Genomic DNA, 25836 nt, shown 5'->3' with positions numbered 1-25836 from the left:
AGAGAATCATGTGATCAAACTTCTAGGAACACACTTAATTGCAGTTGGCAACCCCCGGGAGTCCCTTGTAGAAAGCTCTGACATTGTATGGTCATCTTTTAATATCGCAGGGCCTGAAAAGAGATACTCTAACGCAGGAAATATTTGTTCCGAAGACCGCAGCTTTCCCGCCCCCCCCCCCACCCCCCCCCCCCCCCCACCACCCACCATTCATAGAATTCTCCGAAATTCGGCGTCAAAACCGGCGCGAACGACGCCGGTGTCAACGAGCCCCCACCCCAGGCATTCATCCCGTCCAAGGGGACTACTACGGCGCAAGAGTGCGGTGCGCTCGAAAGCCGGCGCAACACAGCCGGCGTAGGTCCGCGCATGCGCATGGGATGCCGTTTCCGCACCGGTCGCCGGGCAATATGGCGGAGCCCTGATAGGGCCCAGCACGGAGGAACATAGGCTCCTCCCCAGAATTAGCCGCCCGCCGATCGGTAGGCGGCAGTCGCGGGCCTGATCACTGTGGAAGCCCCCCCTCCCCCGGAGTCTGATGCCCCTCCTCTCCACCCCCAACCAGGACAGTCCCCACAGCCAGAACTCTGAGGTCCCGCCGGGTAGGACCATACGCAGCCCACGCCGGTGGGACTCGGTGGGCACTCGGCCCATTGAGCGCAGAGAATCGCCGGGGGGGGGGGCGGCTTTCAACGGACCCCGACCGGCGCGACGGCGACCCTGCGGGCACGATTGGCACCGATTCTTTGGTCGGCGGAGAATTAGTGGCCTGGCGCCGGAGCGGCGAGGCGTGATTTCCCCCCACCCACACGAATTTCCGACCTGGCGCGGGATTGGAGAATCCCGGCCATAGAATTTACAGTGCAGAAGGAGGCCGTTCGGCCCATTGTGCCTGCACTGGCCCTTGGAAAGAGCACCCTACCTAAACCCACTCCTCCACCCTATCCCCGTAACCCAGCGACCCCACCTAATCTTTATTTTTGGACACGAAGGGCAATTTATCTAACCTGCACATCTCTGGCCTGCAGGAGGAGGTGGAGCACCCGGAGGAAACACAGGGAGACTTGGGGAAAATGTGCAGACTCCACACAAACAGTGACCTGAGCCGGGCATTGAACTTGGGCCCCTGGAGCTGTGAAGCAGCAGTGCTAACTACTGTGTGGGATGATATACCATCAATTGGACTCGAGTCGTGAAGAAGTTCCAAATATCAGGCTTTAATCAACTAGTTGTGTGCCCGGCAGTCGACTTACAGCAAAAGGCCGACTGCCGGGTCCTACGGGTTCTTATACCCAGCTTCGCAGGCGGGACTACTTGCCTCTCGGCCAATGGGTGAACAGTCACATTACTAGCCTCAACCAATCAGCACAGAGGCACATGACCGACCTGAGCCAATGGGCAGCGAGTTCTCTGCACCAATGGCAGATAGGTACCGTAAACCTCCTAGTCATACCACCACATTCACCCCTTATGGAGAAAGAAGCCCGGGGGGGGGGGGGGGGGGGGGGGGGAGGGGCAGGAGTAAGGGGGGGGGGCCGTTGGACTGGTGGTATGACTAGAGAGAACGAAAATGGTGGCTGCCCACTGGCTCGCGACGACTGTGCAGATACAATGAACAGCAATGAACAGTACACAAATAGAAAAACGAAGAAAACAAAATGTGCAACTTGTACATTGGAACTCTGAATGACACGAGGAGTCCGACAAAAGTCCCGTGGCACATCAGATCGACGCGATCAGTCTGTCAGGTGCCCTCGATGTTCTGCTGGACCGTCGCAGTGGTGCCGGTGACGTCGGGCCGGTGGCCATCCTTGACTCCGGGAGCGGCGGTCGTGATCCTGTGCCCATACCCCTGGTCGGTGAAGCTCTGGCCGGGGGAGGGGGTTCCTGTGCGCTGGGTTGCAGGGGAGCTGGGGGGGGGGGGGTTGGGACTAGGAGGAGGGTGTTGATGTGGGGTGTTGAGGCCGCACGCCAGTGGGTGCCAGGTCTCGAAGGGAGACCGTGTCCTGCCGACCGTCAGGATACTCCACGTACGCGTACTGCGGGTTAGCGTGCAGTAACTGGACTCGTTCCACCAACGGGTCGGACTTGTGCACCCGCACGTGCTTCCGGAGCAAGATGGGCCCGGGTGTGGCCAGCCACGTCGGGAGTGGGGATCCTGAGGACGACTTCCTAGGGAAGACAAGAAGACGTTCATGAGGCATTTGGTTTGTGGCAGTGCAGAGGAGAGACCAAATTGAATGGAGGGTGTCGGGGATGACCTCTTGCCAGTGGGAGATAGGGAGATCTCTGGATCATAGGACCAGTAGGACGGTCTTCCAGACTGTGCCATTCTCCCGCTTGACCTGCCCGTTACCCCGAGGGTTATAACTGGTCGTCCTGCTAGAGGCGATGCCCCTGCTGAGCAGGAATTGACGCAGTCCGTCGCTCATAAAGGAGAACCCCCGGTCGCTGTGGATGTACGCGGGGTAACCGAACAGGGAGAAAATGGAGAGGAGGGCCTTGATGATGGTTGTCGTGGTCATGTCGGGGCAGGGGATGGCGAAAGGGAAGCGGGAGTACTCGTCAATCACACTTAAGAAGTAGGTGTTGTGGTTGTTGGAGGGGAGGGGACCCTTGAAGTCCATGCTAAGAAGTTCAAAAGGGCGGGACGCCTTTACCAGATGCGCTTGCTCGGGGCGGTAGAAGTGCGGTTTTCACTCTGCGCAAATGTGGCAGTCCCTGGTCACGGTCCTGACTTCCTCAATGGAGTAGGGCAGGTTGCAGGTCTTGATAAAGTGATAGAAGCGGGCTACCCCTGGATGGCAGAGGTCCGTGTGGAGGGTGCGGAGGCGGTCAATCTGCACGCTGGCGCAGGTACCGCGGGACAGGGCATCAGGAGGCTCGTTGAGCTTCCCAGGACGATACAAGATATCGTAGTTGTACGTGGACAACTCGATCCGCCATTGCAAGATCTTGTCGTTCTTGATTTTGCCCCTCTGTGCGTTGTCAAACATGAAGGCCATTGACCGCTGGTCTGTGAGGAGGGTGAACCTCCTGCCGGCCAGATAGTATCGCACAGCTTTAACTATGGCCTGTGCATCCTTTTCCACCGAGACATGGCGGAGTTCGGAAGCGTGGAGGGTACGGGAGAAGAAGGCCACGGGTCTGCCCGCTTGGTTAAGGGTGGCCGCCAGAGCTACATCGGACGCGTCGCTCTCGACCTGGAATGGGAGGAACTCGTCGATAGCACGCATCGTGGCCTTTGCAATACCGCTTTGATGTGGCTGAAGGCCTGGCAGGCTTCCATCGACAGTGGAAAAGTGTTGGATTGGATGAGGGGGCGATCGTTCAATTTGTCGGCGTTCAATTCGGTCTCTCCTCTGCACTGCCACAACCAGTCGACTGCCGGGTCCTACGGGTTCTTATACCCCGCCTCATAGACGGGACTACTTGCCTCTCGGCCAATGGGTGAGCAGTCACATGACTAGCCTCAACCAATCAGCAGAGAGGCACATGACCGACCTGAGCCAATGGGCAGCGAGTGCTCTGCACCAATGGCAGATAGGTACCGTAAACCTCCTAGTCATACCACCACATGGGGTTAGTTAACAACATGACCTTCCCTGCCAGTGAGTTCAGTCCTGGACATGCCACAGAGAGCTCTACACAGCCTGGCGCAGAAAAGGGGTGAGGAACTTAAAGACAGCAGAGGCTCAGCTCAGACAAGGAAGATGGAGATAAAGCTGATGTTCATGAGGAAGTGGATTGTGTGCCTGCTGATTCCCCAGGGCGATGGAGGGATAGGCCAGGCAGGCCAACGATACCCTCACTGTGTCCACATTCAGCCAGCATGTGGTTTCTTCAAGATCTCTTTGTTTGCTCCACAGTGAAAATTATGGTGGAGGTACCAGAAAAGCCAGCACTCTCCTTCCAGAGCATCAGGCGTCCCTGTCAGCCCACAGGCCCTTGGCACATGCAAGCCCTTACACATACTCTCGTGGAAGCCACAAACATTTGTGATTTGGAAGGAAGTTACACTTCCACAGGACTCTTGAATGCGTACAGCTGCCATATAAGGAATGCTTCAGCTACACTCTGTGGGGTGGGGGGTTCCATGCCCCCCGCAGTATGTTTCTCGTCAGCGGGAGGCAGCCCTCCATTGGCTGCTAGCAGGATCTCCTGTCCCGCCGCTGTCAATGAGATATACCGTTGACTCCACCTCACGGCTCCGGGAAACCCGGGTGGGGGTTTGCTGTTTCTCCCCCCACCCCGCCCTCTGTTTAGCCAACAGTTTCTGATGGATGACAAATGAATGCACACTACCAGCTGGCTTGCCAGCTTGAGATTCCAAACCCCTAACCTGACACAGTTTGCCCAAGGTGGGAACCTACATGGCGGGACACTCAGCGATGCTGCTGCTTCTGAGGCCACACAATAAATAGTGTTTTCACCATTTTAGATCCTGAGGGGTGTTGACAGGGTGGAGGTAGAGAGGATGTTTCTTCTTGAGGGAGGGTCTAGAACCAGGGGTCTCTGTTGAAAAATAAGGGGTCGCTCATTGAAGACAGAGATGAGGTGAATTGTTTTCCTCAGAGGGTCGTGAGTCTCTGTAAATCTTTTCCACAAATATATACTGTAGTGATACTCAGATATCAATATACATGATCAATGTATGTAAATGTAGTACAATCATTTCAACACTAGATGGCTCACAGTCAGCTATTATAAGAATTGGTTTCCTGCCTTTTCTAAGTCACATGATGATGTGATTTAGAACAGTGAACAAGCAGACATAGAATAGCTAGAGTGAGAGAAGTTTGAACTAGTTTGTTATCATAGTGTCTTATAGTTATATAGTTATCTGTATTGTACTTTAATTCTTTATCGTTAGTTTAGTATTGAGTAAAAGGACTCAGAGTTTATTATTTTATTATTCATTAAATAGTTCATCTTTCAACAAGACTGTTTGTCATTTTATCATCCTGGTGGATTCAAGAGTAATATATATATTTTAGATAGGTCATTATTTAAAATATAACATGGTACCAGCGAGTTATAAATCTTTTAAGAAAGGCTAACAAAGACTTAGCATAGAAAATAAGAAAGAAAAAATGACAAACGGATTCAACTATTCGACTACAGCAATCATCGCAACTTTGAAAACTTTGACCTATCAATGGACCAATTTTCAAGCACCAAGACATCTAAAGACCACTGGTAATTTAAATTTAAATTGGAAGTTGCTCAAACAGCAATTTCAACTTTACCTAGAAGCTAGTGATTTAAGTGCAGCACCAGAACATAGAACATAGAACATGGAACGATACAGCGCAGTACAGGCCCTTCGGACCTCGATGTTGCACCGACATGGAAAAAAAACTAAAGGCCATCTAACCTACACTATGCCCTTATCATCCATATGCTTATCCAATAAACTTTTAAATGCCCTCAATGTTGGCGAGTTCACTACTGTTGCAGGTAGGGCATTCCACGGCCTCACCACTCTTTGCGTAAAAAACCCACCTCTGACCTCTGTCCTATATCTATTACCCCTCAATTTAAGGCTATGTCCCCTCGTGCTAGCCACCTCCATCCGCGGGAGAAGGCTCTCGCTGTCCACCCTATCTAACCCTCTGATCATTTTGTATGCCTCTATTAAGTCACCTCTTAACCTTCTTCTCTCTAACGAAAACAACCTCAAGTCCATCAGCCTTTCCTCATAAGATTTTCCCTCCATACCAGGCAACATCCTCGTAAATCTCCTCTGCACCCGTTCCAAAGCTTCCACGTCCTTCCTATAATGAGGCGACCAGAACTGTACGCAATACTCCAAATGCGGCCGTACTAGAGTTTTGTACAACTGCAACATGACCTCATGGCTCCGGAACTCAATCCCTCTACCAATAAAGGCCAACACACCATAGGCCTTCTTCACAACCCTATCAACCTGGGTGGCAACTTTCAGGGATCTATGTACATGGACACCGAGATCCCTCTGCTCATCCACACTACCAAGAATTTTACCATTAGCCAAATATTCCGCATTCCTGTTATTCTTTCCAAAGTGAATCACCTCACACTTCTCCACATTAAACTCCATTTGCCACCTCTCAGCCCAGCTCTGCAGCTTATCTATGTCCCTCTGTAACCTGCAACATCCTTCCGCACTGTCTACAACTCCACCGACTTTAGTGTCGTCTGCAAATTTACTCACCCATCCTTCTGCGCCCTCCTCTAGGTCATTTATAAAAATGACAAACAGCAACGGCCCCAGAACAGATCCTTGTGGTACTCCACTCGTAACTGAACTCCATTCTGAACATTTCCCTCTGAGAAGATACGATTTCACACTGAAGTATACACCAGGCAAAGCATTAGTAATTGCTGATACTTTATCTATGTCAGTCAACACCGACATTCTCCAAGAAGAATCCATCAATGATGTTGATCCACATTTGCAGCTGTTCAAAGAATTACTACCTGTATCAGATGTCAAATGTCAGCAAATTCGCATTGAAACACATAAAGATACTACGTTGATGAAAGTTATGAAGCATCTTCAAGAAGGGTGGCCCAAATGCAATTGTCCGCAATATCCATCCATTCAGTCAGAGCTGACTATTGTAGATGGTATACTGCTGAGGCAAGGATTGTAATTCCACAAAGCATGCGTTCTGAAATGCTGTCGAGATCACATGAGGGTCATCTAGACATTGAGAAATGTAGAAGACGTGCCAGACAGTCTATTGATTCCCTGGTATCAACAATGATTTTGCAAACATGATATTGTCGTGTTCAACATGTCAATCCCATCTACGTCAGCAATGCAAAGAACCACTGCAACGACATGATCTAGTAACATCACCATGGATCAACGTTGGTGCTGATCTTTTTCACTTTTCTGGAAGACTATCTTGTAGTCATTGACTATTTTTCCAATTTTACTGAGTTAGTGAAACTGAACGACATCACATCCAACAATGTCATACAGGCATGTAAGGAGATATTTGCCAGACATGGTATTCCCAGTATCATAATATCTGACAATGGCCATTGTTTCTCAAGTCATGAATGGCATGATTTCTCATTGAAATACAACTTTCAACATGTTACTTCAAGCCCACATTTTCCACAATCAAATGGAAAAGCAGAGAAAGGTGTTCACATCATGAAACAGCTACTTAGCTAATCTAAAGAATCTGATCCTGATTTTTACTTAGCTTTACTCAATTACAGAACATCTCCTCAATCAACAGGCTTATCTCCATCTCAAATGTTATACAACAGAATGTTGAGGACAACATTATCTCAATTACACTTTCCTGATCAAGAACAACAAAATCTTTTTATAAGAATGCAACAACAGAAAATGAGTCAGAAAATATATTTTGATCAACATTCGAAAGAACTGTCTACTCTATCTGATGATGATATAGTTAGATTCAGACTTCCTGTAGGTTGGTCTGACAAAGCTCACATAATTAGGCAATTCTTACCAAGATCTTATCTGATGCTATTTGTGATTTTTATCAATGGCTTGGAGGAGGGGGCTGAAGGGTGGGTCAGTAAATCTGCTGATGATACCAAGATTGGTGGAGTAGTGGATGAGGTGGAGGGCTGTTGTAGGCTGCAAAGAGACATTGATAGGATGCAGAGCTGGGCCGAAAAATGGCAGATGGAGTTTTACCCTGATAAGTGCGAGGTGATTCATTTTGGGAGAAAAAATTTGAATGCGGATTACAGGGTCAACGGCAGACTCTGAGGTATGTGGAGGAACAGAGAGATCTTGGGGTTCATATCCACAGATCTCTGAAGGTTGCCACTCAAGTGGATAGAGCCGTGAAGAAGGCATATAGTGTGTTAGTATTTATTAACAGGGGGCTTGAGTTTAAGAGCCGTGGGGTTATGCTGCAACTATACATGACCTGGTGAGACCACATTTGGAGTATTGTGTGCAGTTCTGTTCACTTCATTATAGGAAGGATGTGGAAGCATTGGAAAGGGTGCAAAGGAGATTTACCAGGATGCTGCCTGGTTTGCAGGATAGGTCTTATGAGGAAAGGTTGAGGGAGCTTGGGCTTTTCTCTTTGGAGCGGAGGAGGATGAGAGGCAACTTAATAGAGGTTTATAAGATGATGAGGGGATAGATAGAGTGGACGTTCAGAGACTATTTCCTCAGGTGGATGTAGCTGTTACAAGGGGGCATAACTATAAGATTCAGAGTGGGAGATATAGAAGGGATGTCCAAGGTAGGTTCTTTACTCAGAGAGTGGTTAGGGTGTGGAATGGACTGCCTGCTGTGATAGTGGAGTCGGACACTTTAGGAACTTTCAAGCGGTTATTGGATAGGCACATGGAGCACACCAGAATGACAGGGAGTGGGATAGCTTGATCTTGGTTTCGGACAATGCTCGGCACAACATCAAGAGCCGAAGGGCCTGTTCTGTGCTGTACTGTTCTATGTTCTATGTGACACTAGATGGCTCACAGTCAGATACTATAAAAACTGGTTTCCCGCCTTTTCTAAGTCACATGATGATGTGATGCAGAACAGTGAATAAGCAAGACACAGAATAGCTAAAGTGGGAGAAGTTAGAACTAGTTTGTTATAATAGTGTATAGTTATATAGTTATCTGTATTGTACTTTCATTCTTTATTGTTAGTTTAGTATTGAGTAAGGGCGGCATGTGGCTCAGTGGTTAGCACTGGGACTGTGGCACTGAGGACCCGGGTTCGAATCCCAGCCCTGGGTCACTGTCCGTGTGGAGTTTGCACATTCTCCCCATGTCTGCGTGGGTTTCACCCCCACAACCCAAAGATGTGCTGGTTAGGTGGATTGGCTGTCCCTTAATTGGAAAAAAATAATGATAATTGGGTACTCTGAATTTTTTTTTAAAGTTTAGTATTGAGTAAAAGGACTCACGGTTTATTATTTTATTACACATTAAATAGTTCATCTTTCAACAAGGAGACTATTGATCATTTCATCATCCTGGTGGACTCATTTTAGATAAGACATTATTCAAAATATAACATATACTTCCTCAGGAAACGAAGGAAATTCAGCATGTCCACATTGACTCGGAACAATTTTTGAAGAATCACCACAGAAAGCGTCCTATCCGGCTGCATGACAGACTGCTCGGCCCAAAACCGTAAAAAACCACAGAGTCGCGAACACAGCCAAATCCATCGCACGGACACACTTCCCATCCACTGACTCTGGGGCGTCATTCTCCCAAAACATTTCTCAGTTAATTTGTGGTGGGTTTTTCAGTGAGTTTCCCACCGGCTCTGCCGGCGAGTTCCTCACCGCTATTCAATGACACCTCGTCACTTTTTTGGGCCCTGGGGAGTTTCTCATCGGTTTAACCCACACTTAGGGCGTGGTCTTCCATCCACGCTGCGCTGGAAGTGCAACTCGCCGCGGCCCAGCGTGGCCAGTGAAACCCGGGAGACCCTGCTCCTGGGATCCACCAGCTCGCAACGCCTCGTGAGATTCAACGCAATCTCATGAGATGTTGCAAGAAGAATCCCGTCCACAATGGGCAGGATCAGTTTTTGGCAAATCTGCAGATTAGAATGTGACAGTAATCCTTACTGTAATGTGCAGATTCCCAAGGCCTCAGGGACCTTGAGCGAGCACCTTCTGGTACTCGTTCCCACAAATGGGGACTAGGCAGAAGGACACTCATGGAGAAGGGCCCTCCTCGTCAGATTCTTCATGTACACCCGAAGGCTCAGCACCGTTGCACGTTGCCCTCGGAGTGGCTGTGGGGGAAATGAGACGGTCACCCACCTCCTTGTGGAATGTGCCTTTGCAAAGAAGGTCTGGAGAGAGATGCAGTGGTATTTGTCAAGGTTCATCCCGAGCAGCTCTGTGACACAGGACTCTGCTCTACGGACTGTTTCCAGGGACACACACCGAAACAAACATCAACTGCTGCTGGAAGGTCATCAACTCGGTGAAAGACGCTCTTTGGTCTGCCTGAAACTTGCTGATCTTCCAGTGCAAAGAATTGTCCTCGACCGAGTGCTGCAGACTGGCACATTCCAAGGTCCAGGACTATGTGTTAAGGGACGCACTCAAGCTTGGGGCAGCTGCCGCCAAGGCGCAATGGGGAAAGACCACTGTGTAAGGTCTTACAAGCAAATGTACACCGAGGGGCTGGTAACAGTGTAAAACCCCTCGGTCTGGGTCATTAACACTCCAATGTATAAAAGAAACATGACTGTAAATATTTAAGAAAGAATTGTAACGTAAAGAGGGATATGTGTGTAATGTCATCCCAATTGAATGGAAGAAAGTCAAGGGAATGTGTAACTCTGATGGAAAAGTACAGGCAAGACAATTCTAAATGTTCTGTAATGCTTATTAGAGATTTTATGAATAAAGTATATTCTTTGGAAAAAAAACTCATGGGGGGTCTCCGAGGGGATCGGAGGCCCCCAACTGCATGCCCTTTCGGCAGGGTGGTGCCCTGGCATTGCTGGTACCACCTGGGTACCCTGTCAGTGCCACCTAGCTGCCAGCCTGGCATATCCAAGGTGCCCAGGTGGCCCTGGCAGGGGCACTGACATGGTGCCAGGTTAACATTGTCAAGCTGGCACTTTTTGCGTGTGCATGATTGGGCTGGGGTTGCTCACTCTGGATGTTGGGATGGGGGCGAAGGGACCCTCCCATGTGGCATTCGGGCTGGGGGAGGTCAGGATTTTTTCTGTGGGCCTCGGAGATCATTTAAAATTGGCATCCTGATCTCTCGCTACAACGGGGAGTTCTGGGGAGTGGAGTTACCCATTGTAAAAAACAGGACTATGTGCAACCTCAGTCGAGCGTTCCCCCATTTAGGCTCCATATTCAATGCGTGTCGTGTTGAATAGCCACGTGTTTCTCGGCCCTGCAAATGCTGGGAAACACGCAGCAGATGTGTTTGCGAGGGGACTTTGTTCCCCTTTGGAATTCTGAGAATTGTTTTAGCTCTGGGGATCTGAACTCAAAGATTGGGCCGCCATTTTGATAGAGTGCCCTGAACTCTAAGTGAGCTGGTGGCTCTCCCACACCCCTCACCCATGGGCAATGTCACCCCCCCACACACATGGACACTACCCCACAGAGGCCTTAACTAGCTGCCCTGCACATCCCCACCCTGCAAACCCCTCTTCCACCCTCATTTCAAGGGCATGGCCCCCTCAAGCCCTGGTTCTTGGCAGTGTCACCCTGGCACTCAGGCACCCTTGCAATGCCACCATGGCACCTGGGTAGTTCTCCTGACAGCTTGGCAGTGCCCAGGAGTCCTCCTGGGTACCATTCCACCTGGTCCATGTTTGTGTGACCAGCACTGATCGCTGCCCGGCTGCAGCCTGCTTGGGGAGGCTGAAGAATCGGGGGAGGGCAGTGATCCCACGCAAGTCGGTTGTAAGTAGGTTTACGACTTACTGCCGCGATCGTCATTTGGTCCCGCCCTTTTGGGGCGGGGTTCCGACTCCGACATCTCGCGGGACTTTGAAAAATCCCGGGAGGGGCGGAGACTGCCAGGATACTCGCTGCAAGACTCTCCCGGCATACTCCAGCTGTGTTGTGTGGTAAACCACTGTTACACCTGTATTAGGTAAGATAGGACCTGTACTACAGGTTCACCGGTAATCCCTGCCTGCTGGCTTTGCCCAGTAGGCGGAGTATAAATATGCGTGTCCTCCATTCAGCAGCCATTTCGCCAGCTGCTGTGGGAGGCCACACATCTTAGAGCAATAAAGCCTCAGTTGTATCCAACTCTAGTCTTTGTACAATTGATCGTGCATCACGTTTCACTCAGGCGAGAGCACAACACGGTCGGAGAATCGCGTCCTCTGTCTACATCTCCCTCTGCCTTGGGAAAGCGAACAGCATAATCAAAGACCCCTCCCACCCAGGCTATTCTCTCTTCTAACCTCTTCCATCGAGCAGGAGATACAAAAGTCTGAGAACACGCAGTAACAGATTCAAAAGCAGCTTCCTCCCCGCTGCTACCAGACTCCTGAATGACCCTCTTATGGACTGAACTGATCTTTCCACGCATCTTCTGTACTGAGTAGCACTATACTCTGTATGCTTTACCTGATGTCTATGTCTATGTATTTACATTGAGTATTGTATGTCCTATGTTTCTCATGTATGAAACAATCTGTCTGGACTGTACACCGAACAATACTTTTCACTCTACCTTGGTACACTTGTCAATTCCAAATCCAAATCCAAAAGACAGTGGAAGCAGAATCTTTGTGTATTCTCGAATTTCACTCCCATTATGTAAAGACATTAAACTATTTGCAAAATGTATCAAACCAGTTCAACCAGATGCTTGATTCCCTTCTGAGAGCAGAAATTCCTCCTTATTCCTGTCGACTTCGATTGTTAAATTATACCACTGCCCAAAAGGAATTTCACTCCCATTACATAGAGACATTAAACCATTTGCCAAAAGGGGAGGCACAGTGATGCAGTGGTTAGCACTGCTGCCTCACGGCACCGAGACGCGGGTTCAATGCCGGCCCTGGGTCACTGTCCATGTGGAATTTGCATATTCTCCCCGTGGATGCGTGGGTCTTATCCCCACAACCCAAAGATGTGCAGGGTAGGTAAATTGGCCACGCTACTTTGTCCCTTAATTGGAAAAAATTTTTAGAAACTAAACTATTTGCCAAATGGATCAAATCAGTTCTACTCAAGCGCTACAAAATATGTACCTTTACTTTGCTAGTTTGGAGTGGTTTGCTGGTTCTTGTGATTTCCATATCCTGTGATGTGTAGTGCCCATGGGGTGAGGGAGCTAAGTAAGCTGCTCATTTATATTTCATTGCACAGCCTGACCTTTTAGCCCAGTGTAGACATTCTATGCACACACATTCCCCCCCCCCCCCCCCCCACCACGGTGAAAGGTACAGAATCATATTAACAACGCAGTCTCAAGACAGCGATTTGTCCGCCCAGCCCACCTTTATTCATCTGTAATATGTTAAATAGCCACTAGAATTCTCTTTTTAGAATATTAAGGAAATCTCCTTAATATTCTAAAAAGAAGCAACATTTTGACAACACATTTTCCCCTCCTTGACCTGCACCCAGGTCAGGGTTTTTAGGGGAAATGCTGCCCCTTTTTACCGGGGGAATTCATACTCCGAGGTAATTACAGGGAACCGGATGGTGCATAGTCCGTGGTCCCCAAGGGGATCGTAACATCTCCTTTATGGCTTCCTCCATTTCCAAATAGTCCTTTGGGCTACAAGGATACCCTTCAAACAAACTGGGATACTTCTCCCAGTTGGATAAAAGGAACCAGGATGTTAGTTGTGCCTCACTTTGTAGCACCGTGATTTTGGACATGGATGATTGTGATTTTGGGTCCCAGTTCAGAAACTCGAGCTGGTGGAGTAGCTGTCACTGTGGTGCAGTATTGACCATGCACTGTTGGAGTTGCAGTCTCGTGGATGGGTTATGCGTATTTCACGTGGATGTAAAAAAGATCCCCTGCTACCATTTGGATGAAATGAAGGGATCTGGAGCAGGGTTTGGGCCCCAGATGCGCTTGGATGGTCCACCATGCCAGGGCCACAGTGGTGGAGACCACAAGTGAACTGTGCCCACGTGATACCCGGCCGCTGGATCCGCTAAATAGGGGGTTGCGGAATGGAACTCATTCAGAGCATGGCATTTGGTCGATTTTGCCCCAACACCCAATTCTCCGTCCCATCGGGGAACGCATTTCAGGTACCCGGGAAGGAGAATCCAATCCATCATCTTCAATATATGAGGCATTGCATTTAACAATTCTAATTCTTGGGAAATGACAGGATACACTTCTCAATGACACAAAATGCAAGCATGTAAGAAATAGAAGCAGGCACTCGAATTTTGTTCTTTTGAGACTGCTCTGCCACTCAGTAAGGTCATGGCTGACTTTCAGCCTCAATTCCAGCTGCCCACACTTTATCCATAGTACTTAATTCCCTTAGTACCTCACAGTTTGCCTGTCTCAGCCTTGACTGTATGCAATGACTGCACATCTGAAGCTTCCTGAGACAGAGAATTCCAACCATTCACAACCTCTTCAGTGAAGAAATTTGTCCTCTACTGTTCTGTGTTCTTCTCAGGCTAGATGTTTGACTCTTAATCCTGGGATTGTGTCCCCTCGTTCTAGATTTACCGATGGGTATTTGATCTGGAGTATTTGATTTTTTAAATTACTAATTTAAAACATATGGGAGTCAATGGCCAGACCATTATTCATTGCCCATCCCTCATTGCCCTTGAGAGGTTGGTGGTGATCTGCCTTCTTGAACAGTTGCAGTCCGTGCTGTTAGGGAGGGAGTTCCAGATTTTCACTCACCGATAGTGAAGGAACAATGATATATTTCCCAGTCAGGATGGTGAGGGACTTGGAAGAGAACCTCCATGTGGTGGTGTTCCCAGGTATCTGCTGCTCTCGTCCTTCTAGATCAGGGGTGGGCAAACTACGGCCCGCGGACCCAAAGGTCTTTATGCAGCCCACCAAGTCATTAAAAAAAAAATTTAAATATTTTTTTTTTAAATTATTTTTTTTAAGGTTAATTGGGAGGCTGTTGGGTTACTTACTGGTATAGGGTGGATACGTTGACTTGAATAGTGTGATCATTGCTCGGCACAACATCGAGGGCCGAAGGGCCTGTTCTGTGCTGTACTGTTCTATGTTCTATGTTCTATATGAGGCGTCCAGAATCATAACCGGGTGAAGTAATTATTTTACTTAATATACTATGCGGCCCTTTAAAATTGTGAATTTCTGAATGTGGCCCTTGCACGGAAAAGTTTGCCCACCCTTGTTCTAGATAATAATAATAATAATCTTTATTGTCACAAGAAGGCTGACATTAACACTGCAATGAAGTTACAGTGAAAAGCCCCGAGTCGCCACGTTCCGGCGCATGTTCGGGTACAAAGAGGGAGAATTCAGAATGTCCAAATTACCTTACCGTCTTTCGGGACTTGTAGGAGGAAACCGGAGCACCCGGAGGAAACCCACGCAAGCACAGGGAGAACGTGCAGACTCCACACAGAGAATGACCCAAGCCGGAAATCGAACGTGAGACCCTGGAGCTGTGACGCAACAGCGTTTTTATAGAAAAATACAGCACAAAACAGACCCTTCGGCCCATGATGTTGTGCCGAACTTTTGTCCTAGGTTAATCATAGATCATAGAATTTTGGACACTGAGGGCAATTTATCATGGCCAATCCACCCAACCTGCACATCTTTGGACTGTGGGAGGAAACCGGAGCACCCGGAACTTGGGACCCTGGAGCTGTGAAGCAATTGTGCTATCCACAATGCTACTGTGCTGCCCTAAAGAACAAATTAATCTACACTCCATTATTCTACCATAATCCATGTACCTATCCAATAGCCGCTTGAAGGTCCCTAACGTTTCCGACTCAACTACTTCCACTACTGCCCCCACTATTCTCTGGGTAAAGAACCTACCTCTGACATCCCCCCTATATCTTCCACCATTTACCTTAAATTTATGTCCCCTTGTAACGGTGTGTTCCACCCGGGGAAAAGGTCTCTGACTGTCTACTCTACCTATTCCCCTGCTCATCTTATAAACCTCTATCAAGTCGCCCCTCACCCTTCTCCGTTCTAATGAGAAAAGGCCTAGCACCCTCAACCTTTCCTCGTATGACCTACTCTCCAATCCAGGCAACATCCTGGTAAATCTCCTTTGCACCTTTTCCAAAGCTTCCACATCCTTCCTAAAATGAGGTGACCAGAACTGCACACAGTACTCCAAATGTGGCCTTAACAAGGTATTGTACAGCTGCATCATCACCTCACAGCTCTTAAATTCAATCCCTCTGCTAATGAACGCTAGCACACCATAGGCCTTCTTCACAGCTCTATCCACTTGAGTGGCAACTTTCAAAGATCTATGAACATAGACCCCAAGATCTCTCTGCTCCTCCACATTGCCAAGAACCCGACCGTTAACCCTGTGTTCCGCATTCAGATTTGTCCTTCCAAAATGGACAACCTCACACTTGTCAGGGTTAAACTCCATCTGCCACTTCTCTACCATGCAGCCCATGGGTTTGAAAGGTGGTGCCTCAGGAAGCCTTGAGAAGCCTTCCTGCAGTGCATCTTTTAGATGGCACACACAGCTGCCACTATTTTTCACACAGAGTTACATTAAGAAACAGCTGGTTTGAATTAAAAACATCACATCAGGAAATCTCAAAGAAATATGCTTGTGGCTATGGATCCAAATTTAACTTTCCTTATAAAGAATAAATATAGCACTTCTTTCACAGTTTTATTTTACTTCTGTATAATCATAATTCATAATAAATTTGCTTTGCAGATTTAGCCTGAGCATTGCTGTTTAAGAGTGTGTTGTTTTTCGACCCTTCAGTGAGAACAGAAGGCAACCTCCAGTGTCAGTTACTTGGGGCAAAAGGAAGCTGCTAATCTGGGTGCAATGCCAGTATCTATATGATAAAAATGCTATTGAAGTCCTGTACAAATTGCCGAAAAGACTTGTGAGTCTGTTGCCAGATTGAGGGCATGAAACTCAGACTTGCTGAGATTTTCCAGCATTTTCTCTTTCGTTTCAGATTCCAGCATCCGCAGTAATTTGCTTTTACCCTGTTTTTCATTGCTGCCCATTCAGCAGCCTCAGCCAAAAAACTGCGGAATTTCCTCACTAACCTCTCGGCCTCGTTACTTCCCTCTCCTCCTTAAAGATACCCTTTAACATCAATCTCTTCGACCAAACTTCTGGAAATCTAATCTCATTTTGTGGTTCAGTGGGCGAATTCCCCACACCAGCCGCACCCCCTCCCCCATTCCCCCCCTCCCCTCCCCACCACCCACGCATTTTCTGATTCTCCGGCAGTGGAGGTGGCCCAATGTTGACTGCTGCGGGATCTTCCAGTCTCGCCGATGTCCACAGGGCTTTGTGTGTCCCACACCCTTGACTGCTGGGGACTGCTGGGCCTGTAAGGGGGGGGGGGGGGGGGGGGGGGGTGGTGGGGGGGGGGGGGGGGTGGGGGGGGGGGGGGGGAGTGTCATATCGGTGGGACTGGAAGATACTGCCAGCGGGAAGGGCCTGAAAATGTTGACCGCTGTAACATTTTGATGTTTAATGATCATAAGAAGCATCTTGAGATATTTCACTGTTGAAGATGATATATAAATGCAAGTTGTAGTTGTTGTTTTTTGGATCAATTGAATATGTAATAAAAAGAAGCATTGTATGGTCGAAGAACACAAAAGCACACACAAGCTGTACAAGGTATTGAATCCAACATTTAAATATGTAATCTGTTAGTTAAAGGATATCAAATTACCCCAGCCTTATATAACAGCTAGGAAAAAGAGACCTATTGCACAATGTGAACTTTCTATAATGTCACTTAATGTCAAACTGCCTGAATACATTCCAATCTTCTTTCATTGGTTAATGCTACGACTCTCGGTGATAAACGTGCCTTCCCACCTTGTAGGACTGGGGTTTCATGGAGTGTGTCTGGTGCTGTGCAATGAATGTGGGCCAGTGCACGCAATTCCTGAAATACTCTGCCTTTCCCTTTGCATAAAACCGAAAGCCTTGCATTTAGTCAGTGCATTTCATGACCTCATTATGTCCCAAAGCACTTCATTGCCACTGAAGTACTTTCTGAAGTGTAGTAACAGTTGCAATGTAAGAAACATAGCAACTAATTTGCACACAGCAAGGTTCCATAAACAGCATTGCGTTTATAAGTAGTTAATCTGCCTTTGTGGCGAAAAGATGAATGTTGGGCAGAAAACCAAGAAAACTCCTCTTTGATCATTGAACTAGTGTCACGGAATCTTTTCTATTCATGTGTTCCAAGCTGATTCGAGTTCCATCTTCCCATCTGGTTACAGGTCGAGAGAATGGGCCTCTCTGCAAAGGTAATGGTAAGTTACATATCCTTTAGTTCTGCTTAAACTGCACCGTGCCTGAGCAAATCCCACACAGAGGAGGTTGTTTGTAATCTTCCGGGCATCAACATGCCACCAAATAGCGAAACACAAGAGGGTCGTGCTGTGCCCTAATTAAATTTATGCACCAACAAAACAATCTCTTACACGTTTAATGACAAATTACTTTAATAATCGACAAATACATTCTTACTCACCAGTCTTACAACACCCAGAGAACATTTGATCAGTTTTCACAATTGTGAATCAACCAACAATTTAATCGTAGTAAATTTTCCCAATGTAATATGAGAAAAAAAACATGTACTTATATAATCGTTTTCATAGCCTATGGCGTCCCTAATCAGAATACAGCCAGTGAGCTTTGAAGTGCAGTTATTGTTGGAATGGAGAACAGTAAGGCTCCATAAACTGCAAGGACAATAAACATTACGAGATAACCTTCTTTTAGTTCCTGGCTGAAATAGAACCATGATATCGTTAACGTAATGTGATATCTTACTATAACCTCTAATGAGGTACCCCAGCCTTATATAACAGCTAGGAAAAAGAGACCTATTGCACAATGTGAACTTTCTATAATGTCACTTAATGTCAAACTGCCTGAATACATTCCAATCTTCTTTCATTGGTTCATGCTACAACTCTCGGTGATAAATGTGCCTTCCCACCTTGTAGGACTGGGGTTTCATGGAGTGTGTCTGGTGCTGTGCAATGAATGGGGTTAGGTATGTTTTGGCGCAGCCATTTGGGCGCGGCCGTTGTGGCGCGGCCGTTTTGGCGCCAGCCGTTTTGGGGCCAAAATAACATTTCTTTATTTGTGAATTAGCCTCAGGTGAGTTGGGTGCTGGTGCGGGTGCGTTGAGTTGGGTGCTGGTGCGTTCTATCACCATCTTTTTATATATCGGCGTTATATATTGGCATTATTGACGTTTATATATTTTTTATATATTGGCATTATTGATGTTTTGGCGCCAAAATAACATTTCTTTATTTGTGAATTAGCCTCAGGTGAGTTGGCTGCTGGTGCGGGTGCGCTGAGTTGGGTGCTGGTGCGTTCTATTACCATCTTTTTATTTATATTTTAACTAAACCAATTCGCATACCCATATGATGGCTGAGGCAGTATCAACGAAACGTGGTAAAGAAAAATTTGTTCATAACGGATTCCTTTACGTCTTTGACAAAACAAGCAAAGGTGACAGCGAAGTGAAATTTTGGCGTTGTGAGCAAAAAAACCGGTGCAAAGCACGGCTCCATACTAAAGCTGCAAACGTGGTGAGGCAGCTGAACAGCCATTCGCATGATGCTTCTACTGCACAAGTAGAGGTTGCACTCGTGAAAACTAAAATAAAAAAGAGAGCACAGGAAACCCTTGAGGCACCGACTGTAGTTGTTAATGAATGTTTGACAGACATATCCCAAGCTAGTCTACCAGCCATTCCTAATATATCTGCTTTGAGGAGAATGATAAGCAGAAAGCGTAATTATGTATTGAACGCCCCCACCAATCCAAGTGATTTACAACAATTGATTGTGCCAGAATGCTACAGGATATATGTCCCTCAACCAGGAGTGGAAGAACATTTTTTACTTTGTGATAGCGGACCAGGTCACGACCGGATATTAATCTTCGGAAGACAGAGCTGGCTACAGCACTTATTGACATCTGATATGTGGTTTGCAGATGGCACATTCAGTATTGCTCCCAGCCTCTTTTCTCAGATTTATGTAATTATGGTAAAAAAACACGGAGGAGTTACTCCTACGGTTTATGCTCTTTTGCCCAACAAGCAACGCACCACATATGCGAGAATGTTCGGATTATTGAAAGAAATCGAACCCAACTTGAAACACAGTTCAATCGTCTGTGATTATGAACAAGCTGCGCACAGTGCTATGAAAGACATATTCCCTGATGTTCAAATAAAAGGATTTTTTTTCATTTAGCTCAAAATATGCAAAAACATCTAGCTAGTATGGGGTTCCGTAGTTTGTATAACACTGATCCAGATTTTGCGTTAAAAGCTAAAATGATTATTGCCATTGCCTTTGTATCTTTGAACAAAATCGATGAATATCTGGATGCTTTAGCGACCCAACTGCCGCAAGAACTTCAAGATTTACTCAACTGGTTTGAAGATACATATGTTGGTCGTCTGAACAGACGAGGAAATGGTAGACGAACACTTTTATTTCATCCTGAGATTTGGAACCTTTATCAGAGAACATTAAACGGGGAAGACCGCACAAACAATAATGCGGAGGCAGCCCACCGTCGATTGAAATATGAACTTGGCATGCATCATCCCACCATATGGAAACTAATTGATGGCCTGCGTAAAGTACAGAAAGGTAGAGATGCATATTATGAAAGGTTACTAGCCGGCCATGAACCACCACAAAAACTAAAAAAGTATAGAGATGCAGATAAAAGAATATATGAAACTGTTCTTAAATTTGAAAACATGGATGCTATCGAGTACTTGAGGAGCCTTGCTCATAATTACCAAATGAACTAAACTAAATGAACTAATTTAAGGTTTTTAACTAAATGAACTAATTTAAGGTTTTTAACTAAATGAACTAATTTAAGGTTTTTAATTTACAATAAAGATAAAAGAATACATGAAACTGTTCTTAAATTTGAAAACATGGATGCTATCGAGTACTTGAGGAGCCTTGCTCATAATCACCAAATGAACTAAACTAAATGAACTAATTTAAGGTTTTTAAATTTACTTGCAACAATTTGCAACAATTTACTAGCCACAAAAACTAAAAAAATTTCTGTCGTCTGCGCCCAAACGGCCGCGCCAAATTGGCTGCGCCCAATTGTCCCATGGCGCCCAAACGGCTGCGTCCAAACGGCCGCGCCAAAACGACCACGCCCAATTGTCCCATCCCGCAATGAATGTGGGTCAGTGCACACAATTTCTGAAATACTCAGCCTATGGTCCAAGTACCCAATTACATATACAACCTCAAAAAAAATTAATTCCTACATTCTAATGCCTCAGTTAACTAGCTCTATAGTTGAATGCAACATTGATAAATGCCTTTTCTTTTTATTTTACTGCGTAAACAGTTTTTGACATAATTGCTTTTTGGTTGCTGTACACTGAATCATATCAGCTTGTTGGTATGATACATACATGCTAGAGCATGCAGAGGATGTTGAAAAATTAGGACCGGGATTCTCTGATCCTATGGCCAAGTTCTGAAGCCGACGTCATAAGTGGCGCGAGCGACTCCGGCGTCAAAGTGCCTCCAGGCCCAGGCATTCGCCCCTTCCTAGGGGGCTAGTACGGCGCTGAAGTGGTGTCCGCTGCTCCGGTGCTCGAAAGCCGGTGCGCCACGGCCGTCGCGGGTCCCGCATGCGCATGGTTTGCCGTCTCCGCGCCGGCCCCCAGCCAATAAGGCGGAGCCTTACAGGGGCCCAGTGCGGAGGAACAATAGGCCCTCCACGGAATTCGCTCGCCCGCCGATCGGTAGGCTCCGATCGCGGGTCTGGTCCCGTGGAGGGCCCCCCCGAACTCCGAGGTCCCGCTGGGTAGGATGATGCATAACCCATGCCGGAGGAACTCGGCGGGAACCTGGCCCGTCGAGACGCGGAGAATCGCCGCCGCGCTTTCATCGCCCCCGACTGACACGATTGGCCCAGCGTCGGAGCGGCATGACACGATTCTCGTGCCCTTCCGGTGATTCTCCCACCCGGCGCAGGATCAGAGAATCCCGGCCTAGGTGTCAATTACCTTAGTCGTTTATCCAGTAACCACACTGGAATATTTTGCAGCGGACACATCCAGAGTGAGACACATCGTAAAGTAAGTTTGCGAGCTGATAATTTGAAGCAAGGTGGGAATTTACAGCTCAATGGGAGTAGGTGCTTTTTATCCCTTCAATTGATACACAAATTTCCAGTCAGAGGCCTTGCCCTGCTGCAGGTGACTACTAGGGATAGATTGGTGAGCAGCAGGTAAGGCAGGTAAGTCCTTTATATCGGGAAGCGGAACTGAGTGGAAGAAATCGGGACTGCAGTCTGAGAAAGTAAGTGGTATTTGTGTCTCTGTCTCTGAGCAGGAGAAATCGAACTGCCGTCTGAAATGAAAATCGCTTATTGTCACAAGTAGGCTTCAAATTAATTTATTGTGAAAAACCCCTAGTCACCACATTCCGGCGCCTGTTCGGGGAGGCTGGTACGGGAATTGAACCGTACTGCTGGCCTGCCTTGGTCTGCTTTCAAAGCCAGCAATTTAGCCTTGTGCTAAACCAGCCGCTACTACCTGAGAAGGTAAGTGGTATTTGTGTCTGTGTCTCACTATGTTTTCAAATTCTGGGGGGGTGGGGGGGAAACAAAGTGACATCACAGTAAAGCTGTGACCTGATTGGCTGGTAGGAAATCTGTTGTTCAATTTTGAAAAAAAAACATTGAAAAAACTAATTAAAACTAATTACTTAACTATGTAGAGGAGTAACTAATCCTGAGAGCAGAGATTAGTATTTAGCATTTAAGTTTACAGTAAAAGTCTAGTGCCAGGGGCCATACAGTTAACTTAATCTAATAACAATATTAATATTTATTTTAAATTAATTAACTAGTGCTTAAATGTCACTCAGCGGGGTGCAGTGCTTTAACTGTCAGGTGTGGGAGATCCGTGACACTTCCATTGTTCTGGTCAACTACGTCAGCAGATGGGCAGCACGGTGGCCTAGTGGTTAGCACAACCGCCTCACGGCGCTGAGGTCCCAGGTTCGATCCCGGCTCTGGGTCACTGTCCGTGTGGAGTTTGCACATTCTCCCCGTGTCTGCGTGGGTTTCGCCCCCACAACCCAAAAATGTGCAGAGTAGGTGGATTGGCCACGCTAAATTGCCCCTTAATTGGAAAAAATAATTGGCTAACCTAAATTTATTAAAAAAAAACTACGTCAGCAGGAATTGTAACCAATGACAGCTCCTCACAGAGCACGTAGTTTGTTTGCAGCAGCAGCTGGATACACTTAGGAGCATGCAGGTGACCGAAAACGTCATAGATAAGAGTTATAGAGACGTGGTCACACCCAGGTGCAGGCAGACAGATGGGTGACCGCTAGAAAGGGCAGGCAGTCAGTGCAGGAATGCCCTGTGGCTGTCCCCCTCTCTAACAAGTATACTGTTTTGGATACTGTTGGGGGAATAGCCTATCGGGGGCAATAACAGCAGCCAGAAGCTGTTTTGCTCAGCAAGGGACGGCAAAGTGCAAGAGAGCGATAGTTATAGCGGACTCTATAGTAAGGGGCACAGATAGGCGCTTCTGTGGACGTGAAAGAGACTCCAGGAGGGTATGTTGCCTCCCTGATGCCAGGGTCAAGGATGTCTCTGAACGAACACAGGACATCCTGAAGGGGGAGGGTGAACAGCCAGAGGTCGTAGCTTGTACTAACAACATAGGCAAGAAGAGCGGTGTGGTCCTGCAGATGGAAGTCAGGGAGTTAGGCAGTAAGTTAAAAGGAGGACCTCTAAAGTTGTAATCTCAGGATTACTCCCTGTGCCACGTGCCAGTGAGGCTAGAAATAGGAGGATAATGCAGCTAACTACTTGGCCAGACAAGTGGTGGAGGAGGGAGGGTTTCAGATTTCTGTACCATTGGGATGTCCTCTGGGGCAGATGGGACCTGCACAAGAAGGGTGGATTGCATCTAAACTGGAGGGGCACCAATATCCTGGCTGGGATATTTGCTGGAGTCACTTGGGAGGATTTAAACTAGTATGGCAGGGGGGTGGGAACCAGAGCGTTAGGTTTGAAGGTGTAATAACTGAAGGGGAAATTGAGAACAAAAATAAGAGAACAACTTCGCAAAGTCTGCTCAAATGCAATGGTTTGAAGTGTATTTGTTTCAATGCCAGAAGAGTAGCAGGTAAGGCAGATGAACTTAGAACATAAGAACATAAGAACATAAGAACTAGGAGCAGGAGTAGGCCATCTGGCCCCTCGAGCCTGCTCCGCCATTCAATTAGATCATGGCTGATCTTTTGTGGACTCAGCTCCACTTTCCGGCCCGAACACCATAACCCTTAATCCCTTTATTCTTCAAAAAACTATCTATCTTTACCTTAAAAACATGTAATGAAGGAGCCTCAACTGCTTCACTGGGCAAGGAATTCCATAGATTCACAACCCTTTGGGTGAAGAAGTTCCTCCTAAACTCAGTCCTTAATCTACTTCCCCTTATTTTGAGGCTATGCCCCCTAGTTCTGCTGTCACCCGCCAGTGGAAACAACCTGCCCGCATCTATCCTATCTATTCCCTTCATAATTTTAAATGTTTCTATAAGATCCCCCCTCATCCTTCTAAATTCCAACGAGTACAGTCCCAGTCTACTCAACCTCTCCTCATAATCCAACCCCTTCACCTCTGGGATTAACCTAGTGAATCTCCTCTGCACACCCTCCAGCGCCAGTACGTCCTTTCTCAAGTAAGGAGACCAAAACTGAACACAATACTCCAGGTGTGGCCGCACTAACACCTTATACAATTGCAACATAACCTCCCTAGTCTTAAACTCCATCCCTCTAGCAATGAAGGACAAAATTCCATTTGCCTTCTTAATCACCTGTTGCACCTGTAAACCAACCTTCTGTGACTCATGCACTAGCACACCCATGGGAATTTAGAGCACTTATTAGTACTTAGAACTATGATGTTGTGGCTATCACAGAAACGTGGTTAAAGGAAGGGCAGGATTGGCAGCGGAACGTTGGAGGATAGAAATGCTTCAGGAGTGATAGAGGAGGGATGTAAAAGGGGTGGGGGAGTAGCATTACTGGTTAAGGAGAATATTATAGCCGTACTGCGGGAGGACACCTCGGAGGGCTCATACGATGAGGCAATCTGGTTAGAACTCAGGAGCAGGAAGGGGGCAATTGCAATGTTGGGCGTATATTACAAGCCCCCAACTGCCAGTGAGAGATTGAGGAGCAGCCAGGTAGAGAGATCTTGGATAGGTGCAAAAGTAACAGAGTTGCTGTGTAAGGGGATTTTAATTTCTCCCGTATTGACTAGGACTCAAATAGTGCTAGGGGCTTGGATGGGGCAGGGTCTGTAAGGAGTATCCAGGAAGGCTTCAGAATGCAATATGTAGATAGTCCAATTGGGGAAGGGGCAGTACTGGACCCGGTATTGGGGAATGAGCCTGGACAGGTGGTTGAGGTTTCAGTAGGGGAACATTTTGGGAGTAGTGACCACAATTCGGTAAGTTTTAAGGTACTTTTGGATAGGGGCGAGGGTAACAGGTTATGGTGCTAAACTAGGGAAAGGCAAATTACGATAACATTAGACAGGAATTGAAAAATTTGGATTCGGTGCGGCTGTTGGAGGGTAAATCAACATCGGACATGGGGGGAGTCTTTCAAGCGACATTTGATTAGGATTCAGGAAAGTCATGTTCCTGAGAGAACGAATGATAAGTATGGGAAGTTTAGGGAGCCTTGGATAACAAGGGATATTGTGAATCCCGTCAAAAAGAAAAGGAGGCTTATGTATGGTCTGGAAGGGGGCAGTCGAATCCCTTGAGGAGTACAAAGAAAGTAGGAAGGTACTTAAGCGGGAAATTAGAAGGGATAGGAGGGGTCATGAAAAGTCCTTGGCAAGTAGGATTAAGGTGAATCCCAAAGCTTTTTATGCATAAATTAAAAAGCAAGAGGGTGGCCAGGGAAAGAACTAGACCACTTAAGGACAGTGGGGGGAATTGATGTGTTGAGCCGGAGGAAATGTGCTAAATGAGTACTTTGCATCAGTGTTCAGCAAAGAAAAGGACTTTGTGGAAGATGATTCTTGGGTAGGGTGTGTGGACAGTCTGGGTCAAGTTGACATTGAAAAGGAGGGGGTATTGGGTC

At 47.1% G+C, this 25836-nt stretch overlaps 1 protein-coding gene across 1 annotated transcript in view; it reads right to left on the bottom strand.

Moving 5' to 3' along the window:
* LOC119953628 (transient receptor potential cation channel subfamily V member 6-like) overlaps nucleotides 1-18188 on the bottom strand; it is a 117193-nt gene extending 99005 nt beyond the window's left edge. The window contains exon 1 of the mRNA XM_038778088.1: nucleotides 18159-18188. The gene's annotated coding sequence lies outside the window, so the exon portion shown is untranslated. The remainder of the gene's footprint in view (nucleotides 1-18158) is intronic.
* Between the last annotated feature and the right edge of the window lie 7648 nt (nucleotides 18189-25836).

The sequence above is a fragment of the Scyliorhinus canicula genome, chromosome 18 (assembly GCF_902713615.1).
Source record: "Scyliorhinus canicula chromosome 18, sScyCan1.1, whole genome shotgun sequence".
Classification (NCBI taxonomy): Eukaryota; Metazoa; Chordata; class Chondrichthyes; order Carcharhiniformes; family Scyliorhinidae; genus Scyliorhinus; species Scyliorhinus canicula.
The sequence above is the reverse complement of the archived record's forward strand: the minus strand, read 5'-3'. Positions and strand labels throughout refer to the sequence as shown.